The sequence below is a fragment of the Sciurus carolinensis genome, chromosome 7 (assembly GCF_902686445.1).
Source record: "Sciurus carolinensis chromosome 7, mSciCar1.2, whole genome shotgun sequence".
Lineage (NCBI taxonomy): Eukaryota > Metazoa > Chordata > Mammalia > Rodentia > Sciuridae > Sciurus > Sciurus carolinensis.
The window spans coordinates 150,297,290-150,309,900 of record NC_062219.1 but is presented as its reverse complement, the minus strand read 5'-3'; the positions used below and the strand labels follow the sequence as shown (position 1 = coordinate 150,309,900).

Sequence of the window (12,611 nt, the reverse complement as noted above, 5' to 3'; positions counted from 1 at the left end):
AAGGAGACCAAACTTGCATTTTTTTAATGTAAATGCTGTAATTTCCTTAATGAAGCAATTATCATGTAATGTTGATTTCACCCAGCAGCCTCTTGGTTATGAACCTAATTATTCTGGGAAGTCTTAACTTTGAGCTCAGGAAATCAACAGTCTTTAGAAACTTATTTATAAAGGTTAATTCATGTGGGATTTTAGTGAATGTCACGGTTGATTCCACCATCCATGTCACTCAAGATGATTACCCCAAACCAATCACTGTAATTTCACCTCCTTTGCCAATATTGAGGAGAGTGCAGCCTGAAGCCACTGTGGACCAGACATGAATAAACCCTCGCTCAGCTCTTCAAGGAAGAAGGCCAGTCTCCTGCCCAGGAGATGTAAACGAGGAAAACAAGGATCCACCTGATCAGAACCACAGAAATAACCACGTTTAAAGAAAAGGCCAAGACTGAGTCCAGTCAATCCTCTCTGAAGTCTCCTGGGACCTCCCACTGTGCAGCATAATCCTCTTCCTCACCCTTCAAGAGAGTTTCCCTTCAGAGTTCTATTACTTGAAGCAAAAGCATCTTCACTGATCAAGCAGTAAACTCTAGTCTAGAGACAACAAGCACTCCAAATGAAAGACTGTAAACCTACAGTATTGCCAAAGGAATCCTTCCACAGTACTTTCTCCTTCATTAGATGGCTCAAACGCCAGCTGCAGTGCATGGGTTTTCTGTAGCACGCAGGGACTCCAACACTCTCCCTCAATAAAATCTGATTTGGCGAACTATGGGAAACTTAAAAAGCATTTCTATTTACCTATTCATTCATGCTTTTTCTGTTTTCCCCCCAATAGTCATTAGCACCCAGAATACACTCCAGTATCTGGGAGACAGCGGTGAATTGAACATAGTACCTGCTCCAGGAGGTGACGCAGAACTGTAAGAATATAAGCAGCTTCTTTGTGGATTTAGTTCTATCATATAAAAATCCTGACACACCCAGGCAAGTTCTACCAGTATCTGCAAATTATGATCCATTAGAGGAGACACAAACAAGTCTTGGTGAACTCTTTCACTCCAGTGGGGTGCAAGAGACAGAAAAGAGACATGAGAATAAAAAAGCAAAGAAATCAGTTCAGAACCACTGCAAAGTATGGAAAAGGAAAAGGGAAAGATACAGAAAGACCAAGATTACAAAATCATCACACACAGGAATCCACCTTCCAAAAATAAAGAGGTGGGAATTTAAATAGCATCTTTTGATTTCACCATGTAAGAAACAGGAACTGGGACAGAGACAGACATGAGATTAAACAAGGTCTCCAACCTGAGATCTTCTAACACCTTTTTAAAAGACTCTCAGAGCATGAGAAAAGACCAGGTCCCCAGCACACATGGGCGTCTCCAAACCAAAGCTCTCTGCAAAGGCCACACAAGGCTGCCCACCTTCCTGCTAAATCTACCTGTCTCATGAGCGGGCCAGGAAGTCAAGGCACACAGTGCCTCACCAAAAAAGAAATTCCTGCAATCTTTTCTATTTTCTATATGGGAAATAAGGGCTTGTAAGCACAGGGAAATTTTTTAAGAAAAAAAAAATTGTAAAGTGCTAAATGCCAAATTTTTAAATTAGAAGAATTCAGACTTTCTGTACCATAGAAGTTTCTGACAGATGCTATTAGGCAATGAAATTAAATGACTTGGACTCATTTTCCCACAAGAAATATAAGTAACCACCAATCAGCCACTAAATTAACAACTTTAAGTAAAAAGGTAAAGTAAATGAGTCACCAGGAGAGCACCTAATGGCTCACCCTTCTAGTGTGTGGATTAAATTATTTTAGGAAGAATAAATTGTTGCAATTTTTAAGTGAAAAAAATTACACTTTTAATATTCTACATATTAAAATACATATTCCAGAGTTCAAATCATACATCAATGGTACAATCACCCATGGGGATATCTGAGATTAGGCCTAACCCACAAAACAGAGAATTTTAACCAAATCTCTTCTGAACTGTACATTTTAAAAGATATTTGGCAGAAAGTTTTAAGTTTTTTTGAAACTATAAACTTTATTCATTTTGCAAATAATTATTTAGAGTTGACTTTATATGTACAGAGACCCCATACAGCCACAATTAATACCATTTAAAATACAGTTGTCAGGCTGTGGGTGTAGCTCAGTGGCAGAGTGCTTGCCAAGCATTTGTAAGACCCAACCTTCTATTTCCAATGCTGAAAATACACATACACACAAACACGCATGCACACACCCAATTGTCCCTCGGTAACTTCAGGGGCTGGTTCCAGGACCCCTCCCCCCACATACCAAAATGCATGGATGCTCAAGTCTCTTACTTAAAATGTTGCATTACCTGCATAAAAGCCCTGGTACACTTCATATCAACTCTAGATTGCATGTAGTAACTAATACAATGGCAACAGTTGCAGAATGTATTATAAATGCTATGTAAAGAGATATACTGTTGACTATGTATGTTCTATCAAAATGTATAAATGCATTCTACTGTCGTTTACAACTAATTCAAACAAATGAAATTTAAAATATTTTTTTTAATGCAGTAAGGAAAAAAGTGTGTCATCAGTACAAACACAATTGTTTTTCAATCATGAGTTGGCTGACTCCACATGCGAAGCCACCAATGGGCAGCATCAAACACGGGAATCGCCCGTAAACACCTGGGGAACACTGGCCACTCTTGATTCAAGAGCATGGTGAAATGGCCATGCCTCGCACATAGGAAAACTGTGTCCTTGTCTGTACCTCTCATCTGAGCACATTACTAGTAGCTCTTTGTCACTCTGAAAACTCTCCCAGCTTAGTCACTGAATTATATGGCCACCCTGCCACAGTGGGTAAGCAGACAGGTGCTGTATGGTAGCTAGTTACCATAATGCCAAATATTACCTAGATTTTTTTTTATGTTGGAGATAAGAATACGCTACCCTTAGATAAAATGTAAAGACTCAGATGTTATATCAACACGATAAAAGCATTCTGTGATTGCTGAATAATAACTTTAAAAGGGATTTGTTTTCTTAATTCAAACACCCAGTAGTCAAATATTCCATCATTCTGTGCTACCAGATTAATGGTTTGCAACTAACCCCAGCAGATCTCAACAACCACATGACCATAGAAGGCACCAAAACACCAGGGCCACTTGCCAGGCTGCCACAGGAACAAAGGCCTAGCAGGTGGCCATCCACTGCTCCAAACGAGAGCAGGCTGCACAGAACATCATGGCCCTCGCTGCATAATGCTGTGTGTAATGCAACCCCTCATATCCAATTTTCAAAATTGTTTTTAATGACAGACAAGCCACAAGAGAAAAAGCAATGATCCAAATAATGATGCTGAGGACACAGTGAAAAGGGCCCCTCCCAAGACCCAGAGGGAGCCGCTGACCCAACATGCTCACCCCAATATTTGCCCAACGAAGCAGTGCAGTATCTGGAACCATCCCAAGGCCTCATTAAACACCAGGTGGTAACCCAGGGTCCTTTTTTAAAGTAACAGATGGCTCCAACTTTTCATCTTTATGACACAGAGCACAGGACTTCTGTGAGTGCAACTGTTCTCCAAGTACTTCACACAAGAGGGACAATCACTCGTGTGACTCATCACCTCACATCATAAAGAGCAGCAGGTGAGGCAGATGCTGGGTTCCTGGGTTATTTATGACTCTGAGGAACAGACGTACAAATGATACATGCAAACAGACGTACAGAGGAGCGTTCAGGTGTGCTTATGTACTTGATGGTATTCCATTTCCCTGGTTGTAAAGTTAGGGAGCCAAACTAAATGAGCACTTTGGTTTAAGTAAATAAAGCAAAATGTTACAAACCCTGCATAAAGACCATCAAGAGAAAGGTGTGCCCAGTGCCATTTAAGTTTGACTTTCAGGATACTTCTACTAAAATTTCAGAAGAGAAAGTGGGCAGAAGCTGGTTGGATCAGCCGACGAGCTTCTGATCACTAGAGTAGCACTCTCCCCCCACACACAACTCATGAGTTTTAAATTACTTTTACTGATATCACTGTTCTGTTACTACTGCTCATCTCTTAATGTGTCTAATTTATGAACTAAGTTTCATTATAGGTTCATTTCTATTGGAAATGATATAGTACATACAAGGGTTAGTACTGTCTAGCTTCAGACAGTCTTGGAACTATCCCCCTTGGGCCAGGGGGATCATTGTACCTCAAATTGCCCATTCTTTCCTTTTCCACCACACACCCTACAGCCAGGGTCTACCCACCAACAGCTCTGCTTCCCCTCACCAGCCAAGGCTAGTGAGGGTGTGGGCATCCCACCCCAGGAGTACAGTTACAACAGAGGAGTCTTCAGGGGTAGCACCCTAGGGCCCTTTGTAGAGAGGGTCCGCCTGCTCCAGCCTCAGGGGCCTGGTCTGCCCCACCTCATTCTGTCCTATGAAGTGTGAGGCCAAACGTGCTTTCTTGTGGCTACTGAGCCTGGGCATGGACACCAACGAGTGAGACCTGGCCTAAGTGTTTGGCAACATTAACAATACTCACTAGCGACCCCTCTGACAGAGTAACTCCTGTACAAACATGCTCAATTCAACATGCCAGACAGACAGACACAGGCCGCAAACAAAGCGAACCCTAAACAGGCTCACGTCAGGCTCGCTGCAGACATGCGCACACCAAGGAAAACAGAAGCTTCAGGCTTTCACATGGAATCAGTCTTATCCAAGGAGGTACGAGATGTCTCCAAAGCACATGAACTGTATATAGATTCCTGATACATTTTGGATTTGCTTGAGAAGTGAATTATCATACATATTATTACTACTGAGCAAAAATGGTCCTGAATTCCAGAAAATATTTGCAAAAGAGTTTTAGCTAAACTGTTTATAAGTGGAGGCCTCCTGGTGGACTTCTTCTCTAAATGTCTGAATGGTCTACATTTGTCTTGTATTTGTGTGGTATTTCAATTATTATCACTAATGCTGAATGTCAAAAACTCCATGCTACGAAGTTGTGACTGATGCTATTCTTTATTAAACATACGTTTTATGAAAAAGCTTACTATGCAAGAAGCAAATTTTAATTTATCAATATAAATCCTTTATCCTAAATGCTTATGACCAGAAATATTTCAGGTTTTAGAGGTTTTCAGATTTTGGAATACTTTTATAGACTTTACCAATTGAGCACCCCTCATCCAAAAATCTGAAATCCAAAACACATCAAAATTCAAGTTTTTGAGATTGTGTCAGCGCTCAAAACATCTCTGATTTCAGATTTTTGATTTAGGAACATTCAATATATACCTACTTTAGAACAAAGAAACACCATATAAAAATATGTGCTCAGTGATAGTAAACGAAATTAAAATACCATAAATATATTGTCATTTGTAAAATGAGGGGCAAAGGTCTGTTATTTTTAAATATCTACTTTTGCTTAAGTATGTTACGCAGGCCCTCAGTTAATTAGTTCACACTGAGGTCTGCTACCTAGCAAGTCTTGCAATTATAAATTCCATGATCGGTGTTTCTACAAGTTCAGGAACTTGACCATTTTGTACCACACTTCCAGGAAAAATTAACACATGGAATAAAGCTGACTTTTAAATTTACAACTATTAATTATCATCCTACTTCTTTTCTCCCCTTTAGCCTCATACAATGAAAAATTATTGTAGGCTATGCACATTTTAATTGAATGTGAATTGTTATTCTGCTTTTGGTCAGGCTTTCTGACCTACTGGTTCCAAACTTCAAGTTCTGTTGCAAATTAAGCAGATGACCACCCGTGCACAATGGGTACTGGCATACCATAAATCCACAACGCATGCAGGCTCAGGGCACTGGACTACATCACTCAGGATTCCTTTTCGACATAAGTGGGGTTTAATTTGAGGAACAACCAGCAAATTAATTATACTTTCTTGACTGCTTGTCTAGGGACTTCTTTGGATCTTTGTTTTCTGTGACACTGCTGTCCCCTCACATAGAACTTAGCTTGGTCCCAGGTGATGACCTGATTCGAGTTCAGAGCCATTAGGTAGAGAATAAGCTCCTCACCCACCACTCTCCTCTGGCTCCTTCAGGTCCAGCTCACCAGATTCTCTGCTGCTCCTTGACTACCAAGCACACTCCTCTCCCTGCGGTTTCCACTGCTATTCCCTCTGCCTAGAATGTTCTTTTCTTAAATGCTGCATCTCCACTTCATTTCAGGTCTCTGCTCAATCAGGTCCTCTCACCAGGGAAGCTTTCTTGACCAAGCTACGCAGAACAACACCCCCATCCTTCAAGAGGGTCTTTGCTTTCTTGCCACCACTTGCTACTTGTGTCCCCTCTTTTCCAGCTGTAACATAAGCTACATGAAAGCAAAACTTGACTTTAGTCACTGCTATATCCCAAGTACTTGGTAAAGCTGTAGAACTGAGTCTATCTATAAACATCTGTTTCCATCCCCCAATAAGTACTGTGTTTTATTCAGTGCTGAAATCACAGTGCCTAAAATAGTGCTTACTATTTGAGACACTAGATAACCATGCTGAATGACTTCCACATACGGGCCTGCTATTTACGACCATTATTGCTGGTGGTGCTGCTGGGGACTGAACCGGGGCCTGGTGTGTGCTCAGCACTGAACGACACCTCCAGTCCCTGGCCTACTCTAAGTTTTTTGTACTGGGGACAGAACTCGGGTGCTCTACCACTGAGCTACATTCCCAGTCCATTTTATTTTTTTAGACAGGGTCTCGCTAAGTTGCTCAGAATCTCGCTAAGTTGCCAAGGCAGGGATAGAACCTGTGATTCTCCGGCCCCAGTCCCCTGAGTCACCGGGATCTCAGGCATGCCCCACCACTCCTGGCTGGCCTATCATTTTTAAATGCTCTCAAAATTGAAAATAATAATAAAGGCCTAATTTTTAGTGTTTGAGTGTTCACTAATAAGAAACATTTAGCAGTTATCAAAGTTTAAGTTAACACCACAATGGACCATATGTGAATACTTGGTGCATTAAAATTATTCCTAAAATATACAAAATTATACAGTATCAAGTTATCACTCTTACTATAATTATATTCTTCCCTCCAAAAAGCTGTAACTCAAAAGATGACAAAATTTTTATTTTACTTTTACTAATATACTATATTTTGACTATAGTACTTCATGTTTTCTTACTACCTACTATAATCTTCCCCAGAAAAAGTTGGCATCAATAACACAGCAATACTGTAGCCCACTGAACGCCTCCCAAGGCCAGTGTGTCAAAGGATTGTACCCAGAGTGGTGCTACTGGGCAGTGGAGTTGAACCCTAGTGGGAGTCCTCAGGTCATTCTGGATGTCCCCTCAAAGGGTATGTGAGGCTCTGGCCTCTTCCACTTCCTGCCTGTAAGAACGGGTTGCTCTGACACATGTTCCCCTGTTTCCATCCAGCACCCACCAGAGGCCTAAAAGCAACGGGTCCAACTGACCATGGACTAGAACCTACAAAAACACAAGCCAAAATAAACCTTTTCTCTAAGTTAATTGTGCCATGTATTTTGTTACAATGATGGAACACTGTAATGATGGTCTGACTAGTAGACTGACTGTAGCACAAGACATTATAAATTTTTCTTACTTTATATAAGTGGGATAGCGCTTACTTCAGTGATAGAAACTAAAATTGGAAATGATACAGACAAGATTAGCATGTGCGAGGATGACACACAAACTTGCGAAGCGTTGCTTTTTGTTGGGAGTTGTGGTACCAGGGATGGAATCCAGGGTCTGACACTTGCCAGGCAAGCACTCCACCCACTGACAACATCCTCAACCTTTTAATTCAAGGCAGTGTCCAATTTCCCAGGCTGGCCTTCACCTCGTGGTCCTTAGACTCCTGAGCACCTGGGTTCACAGGCAAGACCACCGCAACATTCCTTATTTTTGCCTGAGCTGAAACAGCGAACTACCCATTAACATGCACGATATTACACATTAACTTAAAAACCCTAAAATTAAATTTACATAAGTACATAGATAAATCTACTTATAATTTTTTAGAAAAAAAACTATTAACAGCAGCAGAGTGATTCTACTTTTAACATTCATTTTAGTACCATTTTAAATAAATTTTTAAAAATTTTTAAATAGGACAGTAACAAAAATATTTTCAAAATCAAACAGTCAAATGGATTTGGAAAAGTATTATATGGCCATATAAGTAATTTATGGCTAAGTAGTTATATGACTAAAAGTAGTTACATGACTACATGAAAGTAGTTACATAGCACAAATGAGCGGGGTGGGAGCTTTTTCCCCCTTTTCTTTTCTGCACAGAGTCATCTAAACCAAAGGTTAGTTTTGTTTTTTCCTGGGAAGTGCCACATGAATATTTTAGATGTTGAGGGCAATATGGTCTGTGTTAAAACTACTCAACTCTCTTGTAGTAGTGGGAAAGGAGTCATAGACAGCATATTAGCTGATAGGTACAAGTCTATTCCAAAAAAAAACTTTATTTACAACAACAGGCAGCAAGCTAGATTCCTGCCGAGGGCCACAGTTCGCCAAATCCCTAGTCTTGATCACTTACGCTGGAGTAACTTTATTTAAGCCCAGAACAAGTCAACTTTTGAAAGTGTCATGGGCCGAAAGTCAATGTTGTCTTTAACATTTAATATATTTGCAAAAAATATTCAAACAGAAATTACATTACAATCAGTTGTGAGATTCCTAGATACAGAAACCACCCCTCCTTGCTGCCCCTACCACCACCAAGAGGAAGCATGCATTCCACAGACTCTGGGTCCTGAGAACTCAAACACCAAAGAGAACGAGGGCAGAGAAGACGGAGCGCTGCCCTCCCCAGGGGATGCGCATCTCCAGCATCCTGCTCAGGCCACTCTGCACGGGAGCCCACTGCTGCCCGCAGCTCTTCATTAACCACTGCGACAATTGGCCACCATCTGCACACACTCCAAAGTGCCCGGAGCTTCACAAGATGTCTGCACTCCTTTTCTGCAATCTCTTAACCTTTCTTAAAGCTGATCTCTACCAAAAACAGGGAGAAAAACCAGTTCAACTAAGCAAGTTAACCTGGGAATATTTTCTGTCCTTTAATTCACACATCACTGCCCAGGCAGTGATGGACCCTCACAAGGAGACCTGGGGGGGGACAAAACATGCAGTCCCTAGGGCTGTAAGAGGAGAAACGCAGGTATCTTGGAGGGGGAGGCGCACAACAGAGCGGGCCCACCAATCCTGTGTGAGCCTTGCAGTCCGCTCCCAACAGCTGTCCTTCCTTAGCACATCTGCCCACTTCCGGGCCACACGTTCCGTTGTCCGGGAGTCACTCACTCAGCTGTGGGTGGGGAGGTAACGGGAGCGAATGAACACACAGCAGAATGAGGACAGGACCAACCAGAGGCTGAAGGGATGGCCACTGCTCAGGTTCCCTCAGCTGCAGGTACACAGGATGGTGCACAGGAGCAGTCTTTCTAGGCCAGAAACAGGTTTGGAAAATGTGAAATCGTCAGAGTTTTAAATCATGTGCAAACCAAAGAAAACCCACGGATGGGTTCACGTGAGCCCAAGTCATTACATTTTACGCCTGTTCCAGCAGGACCTGGCCACCACTGCAGCTCTCCAGGGTGGCAAGGCAGGTTTCTTCACAGATCAGTCACAGATCTGGTGTCTGAAGGCTCGCAACTGCCTAATGGAACCCACAAGTGATAACATCTCACAACAAATTTGCGTTGCTCTCTGAAAACTTGGAAAATAATTCAGAGATCCCCAACATTCAATAATTAAAAGTGCTTTCCTCTCTACCCAAGTCAAACGTGCTCATAAGTCTCAAAACATTCTAGAAAAAGATAACACAAAAGGTTTAAAAATCCCCTAGAGCACTCTTTTCAGATGTAACCATTTGGTGTTGAGTGATTTCAGTCAAAGTGTAAATCATTTTGAAATCCATCCACACAAGTTCCATCTGGTCCTGAAGTCACACCAACAGAAGCTCAGTGGGCAGTTTTCTTTTCCACTCCTCTGTGTGTGCTACTCCCTGTTCGGCTGGTATCTTGCCTCCATCAGTAGACTCTTCCTGCAGCAGAAGGTGGATTTCACGCAATAAAACAAATCCGAGCTTGCCATGAAATTTAGGCGACTTAACTCAGGTCAGACCTGTCACAGGTCAGGCCTCCCAGCTGCTGTGCAACTTCTGTTCCAGTTTCTGCCTGGACCTGTAATTATTTACAGTTTGCACCTGTCAAAATTCTGAAACAATGACTTTCCTTGTTTCCCAGGGTTTACAGATGGTACTCAAACTTAAGCGTTTCAAAACTGAGTGCTTCAAGGCACACATGTGAAGGGGCTCACTGTCACTGTTTTCTAAACTTTCTTTTAACAGAAGTAAAATAGAAATGAGTGGGAAAAATAAACTAATTTTGATAGCAAGTAAAATATTAAAGTAGCCGATCTCCAGCTTCATAACCATAGGAATTACCCTTGAGTTGTTTAAAAAAAAAAAAAAAAAAAGCAAATGGTTAATCCAAAAGTCAGTCATCCCAAATCAGAATTTAGAAATGAAAGCAAGTGTACATTTTAACATGTGGTCAGAAAACATGTTTTACAAAGTGATACAAAAGCATAATAAACCAATATCATCTTCTTCAAAGACTGATTAGTCATTACCGCTATGACTGAATCCAATCTGGGGGCTGGATGCTAAATAACTCAGTGTGCAGGTAAAATGAAAGTCCACCTCAATCAAAAGCAGGAAAGGCAAACAAGGCTGAGATGGCTCTGCGGCCTAGGCTGACCACTTACTAAGAAGTGCAAATTGGTCTTCTCACCATAGTCCATTCTGCCAGGCAGAGATTGAAAGCTCTGCTTTGCTGAGCTTTTATTATCCTAAGTTATGCAACTCGATCCAGAAGGTGCATATTTCTTTAAGAAATCAACAGCCCTGGGTAAACAGGGTGCATCTGGTGAACACATGTCCATGAGCAGGTAAACACATGATTTCAGTAATTAGTTCCAACACCATCTGTCAAGCAGGTAGTTCAAAACCTACTCAACAGGAAAGGCAGTTTGAAGCAATTTTTAAGCAAGTACACTTCTCGTCTGCTTAATAGAAGTAAAGATCAAAATACAAACCTGGAAACCTGTCTGCCTCTGCCCTGAATTTACCCAGGGCAGAGGCAGGCAGGTCTGTTCCTGTAACTAAAGATGATTCTGCTGCACTGCTTAAGAGCAGAATCTGATTAATTATCCCCAAAAGAAAATTTCTTATGATTAAAAATGGCAGTAATTTATTCATCACTAATCAATAACTAACAAGACTAGTCTCTGTAATAAATTAAAGCCTGTCACCTGTCTTCGAAACCACCTCACCATTAATTAAGGAATAAACCACTCTGGTGACAAATGCTTTGAAATATTTCTCAATATCATTAACTCAACTTGATGCAAAAGAATACAGGGAAAAAAATATAGCAGAATAGGAACAAGAATATAAATCCAATTAAGGATTTGAAAAAATATGGCTGTTTGAGAGACATTTTAAAAATTATCATTGAATTTCTGCCTTCATGTGTATCCATAAACTAATGGCCCTTCCATCAGTCTGACTTATATCACTTAAACTATCAACTTTTGAACATCCAAAGTGAGGTTTGCACAGCAGGGCATGCCTGTAATTCTAGCTACTGGGGAAGCTGAGGCAGAAGGATCAGGTTCAAGGTCAGCTTGGGTAGTGAGACCCTTTCTCAAAAATATCATCATTGGGGATGTAGCTCAGTGGTAGAGCATCACCGGGTTCAATTCCCAGGACCGCAAAAAATAAACATCCAAAGTAAGGCATATGATGGGAACACGGAAGAACAAGTCCTTCCTGATAAATTTTTCTTTTAGATTCAGTTTTCTTCCCTTATTTTTGCCACAATTTTTATCCTAGCAAAACTGACAAATTTTCACTGCATTTGCCCTTCCATCTCTCCACTGTGAGACTGAACTATCAAAAATAAAACTACTTAGCATACTCCCCTATAAGATGTAAAGAGAACAGCAAGTCACCTCTGTGGTCTCCCTTCCAAAAGCCCCTAGTGCTACTCTCAACATGGGAGGAACATCAGACAAACCCAAATTGAGGAACTTTCTACCAAAGAGCTGACCAGCCCCAAACTGAAGAATCAAACTCAAAAACAGTCTGAAAACTGTCAGAGACTAGAGAAGACTAAGGCGACATAATACAGTGAGGTGTTCTGGATGAGATCCTGGATAGAAAAAGGGCATGTGGCGGAAAGCAGTAAACTCTGCATAAAGTGTGGCATTTGGTTAATAGTAAGTGGTGTACAAATGCTCCTTTCTTGATTGTAAAAAAATGCACCATAGCATTGTTAACTATAGACACTAAGTGTGGGTATATGGGAATGTTCTACATCATCATTGCAACTTTTCACTAAATCCAAAGTTATTCTAAAATAAAAAGATTGTCCAAAGATGTGTTTAGTGCCAGGTGCAGTGGCACATTCCTTTAATCCCAGCAACTTGGGAGGCTGAGACAGGAAGATTTTGAGTTCAAAGCCAGCCTCAGCAATTTAGCAAGGTCCTGAGCAACTTATCGAGAACCCATCTCTAA

The 12,611-nt window shown here is 41.2% G+C and overlaps 1 protein-coding gene and 1 pseudogene across 5 annotated transcripts in view; one reads left to right on the top strand and one right to left on the bottom strand.

Moving 5' to 3' along the window:
- The window catches only part of Cdkal1 (CDK5 regulatory subunit associated protein 1 like 1), a 560,769-nt gene that overhangs the window by 429,506 nt on the left and 118,652 nt on the right, over window positions 1-12,611 (bottom strand). The gene's annotated exons all lie outside the window — the stretch shown is intronic.
- LOC124989806 (uncharacterized) lies at window positions 7,637-7,732 on the top strand (annotated as a pseudogene).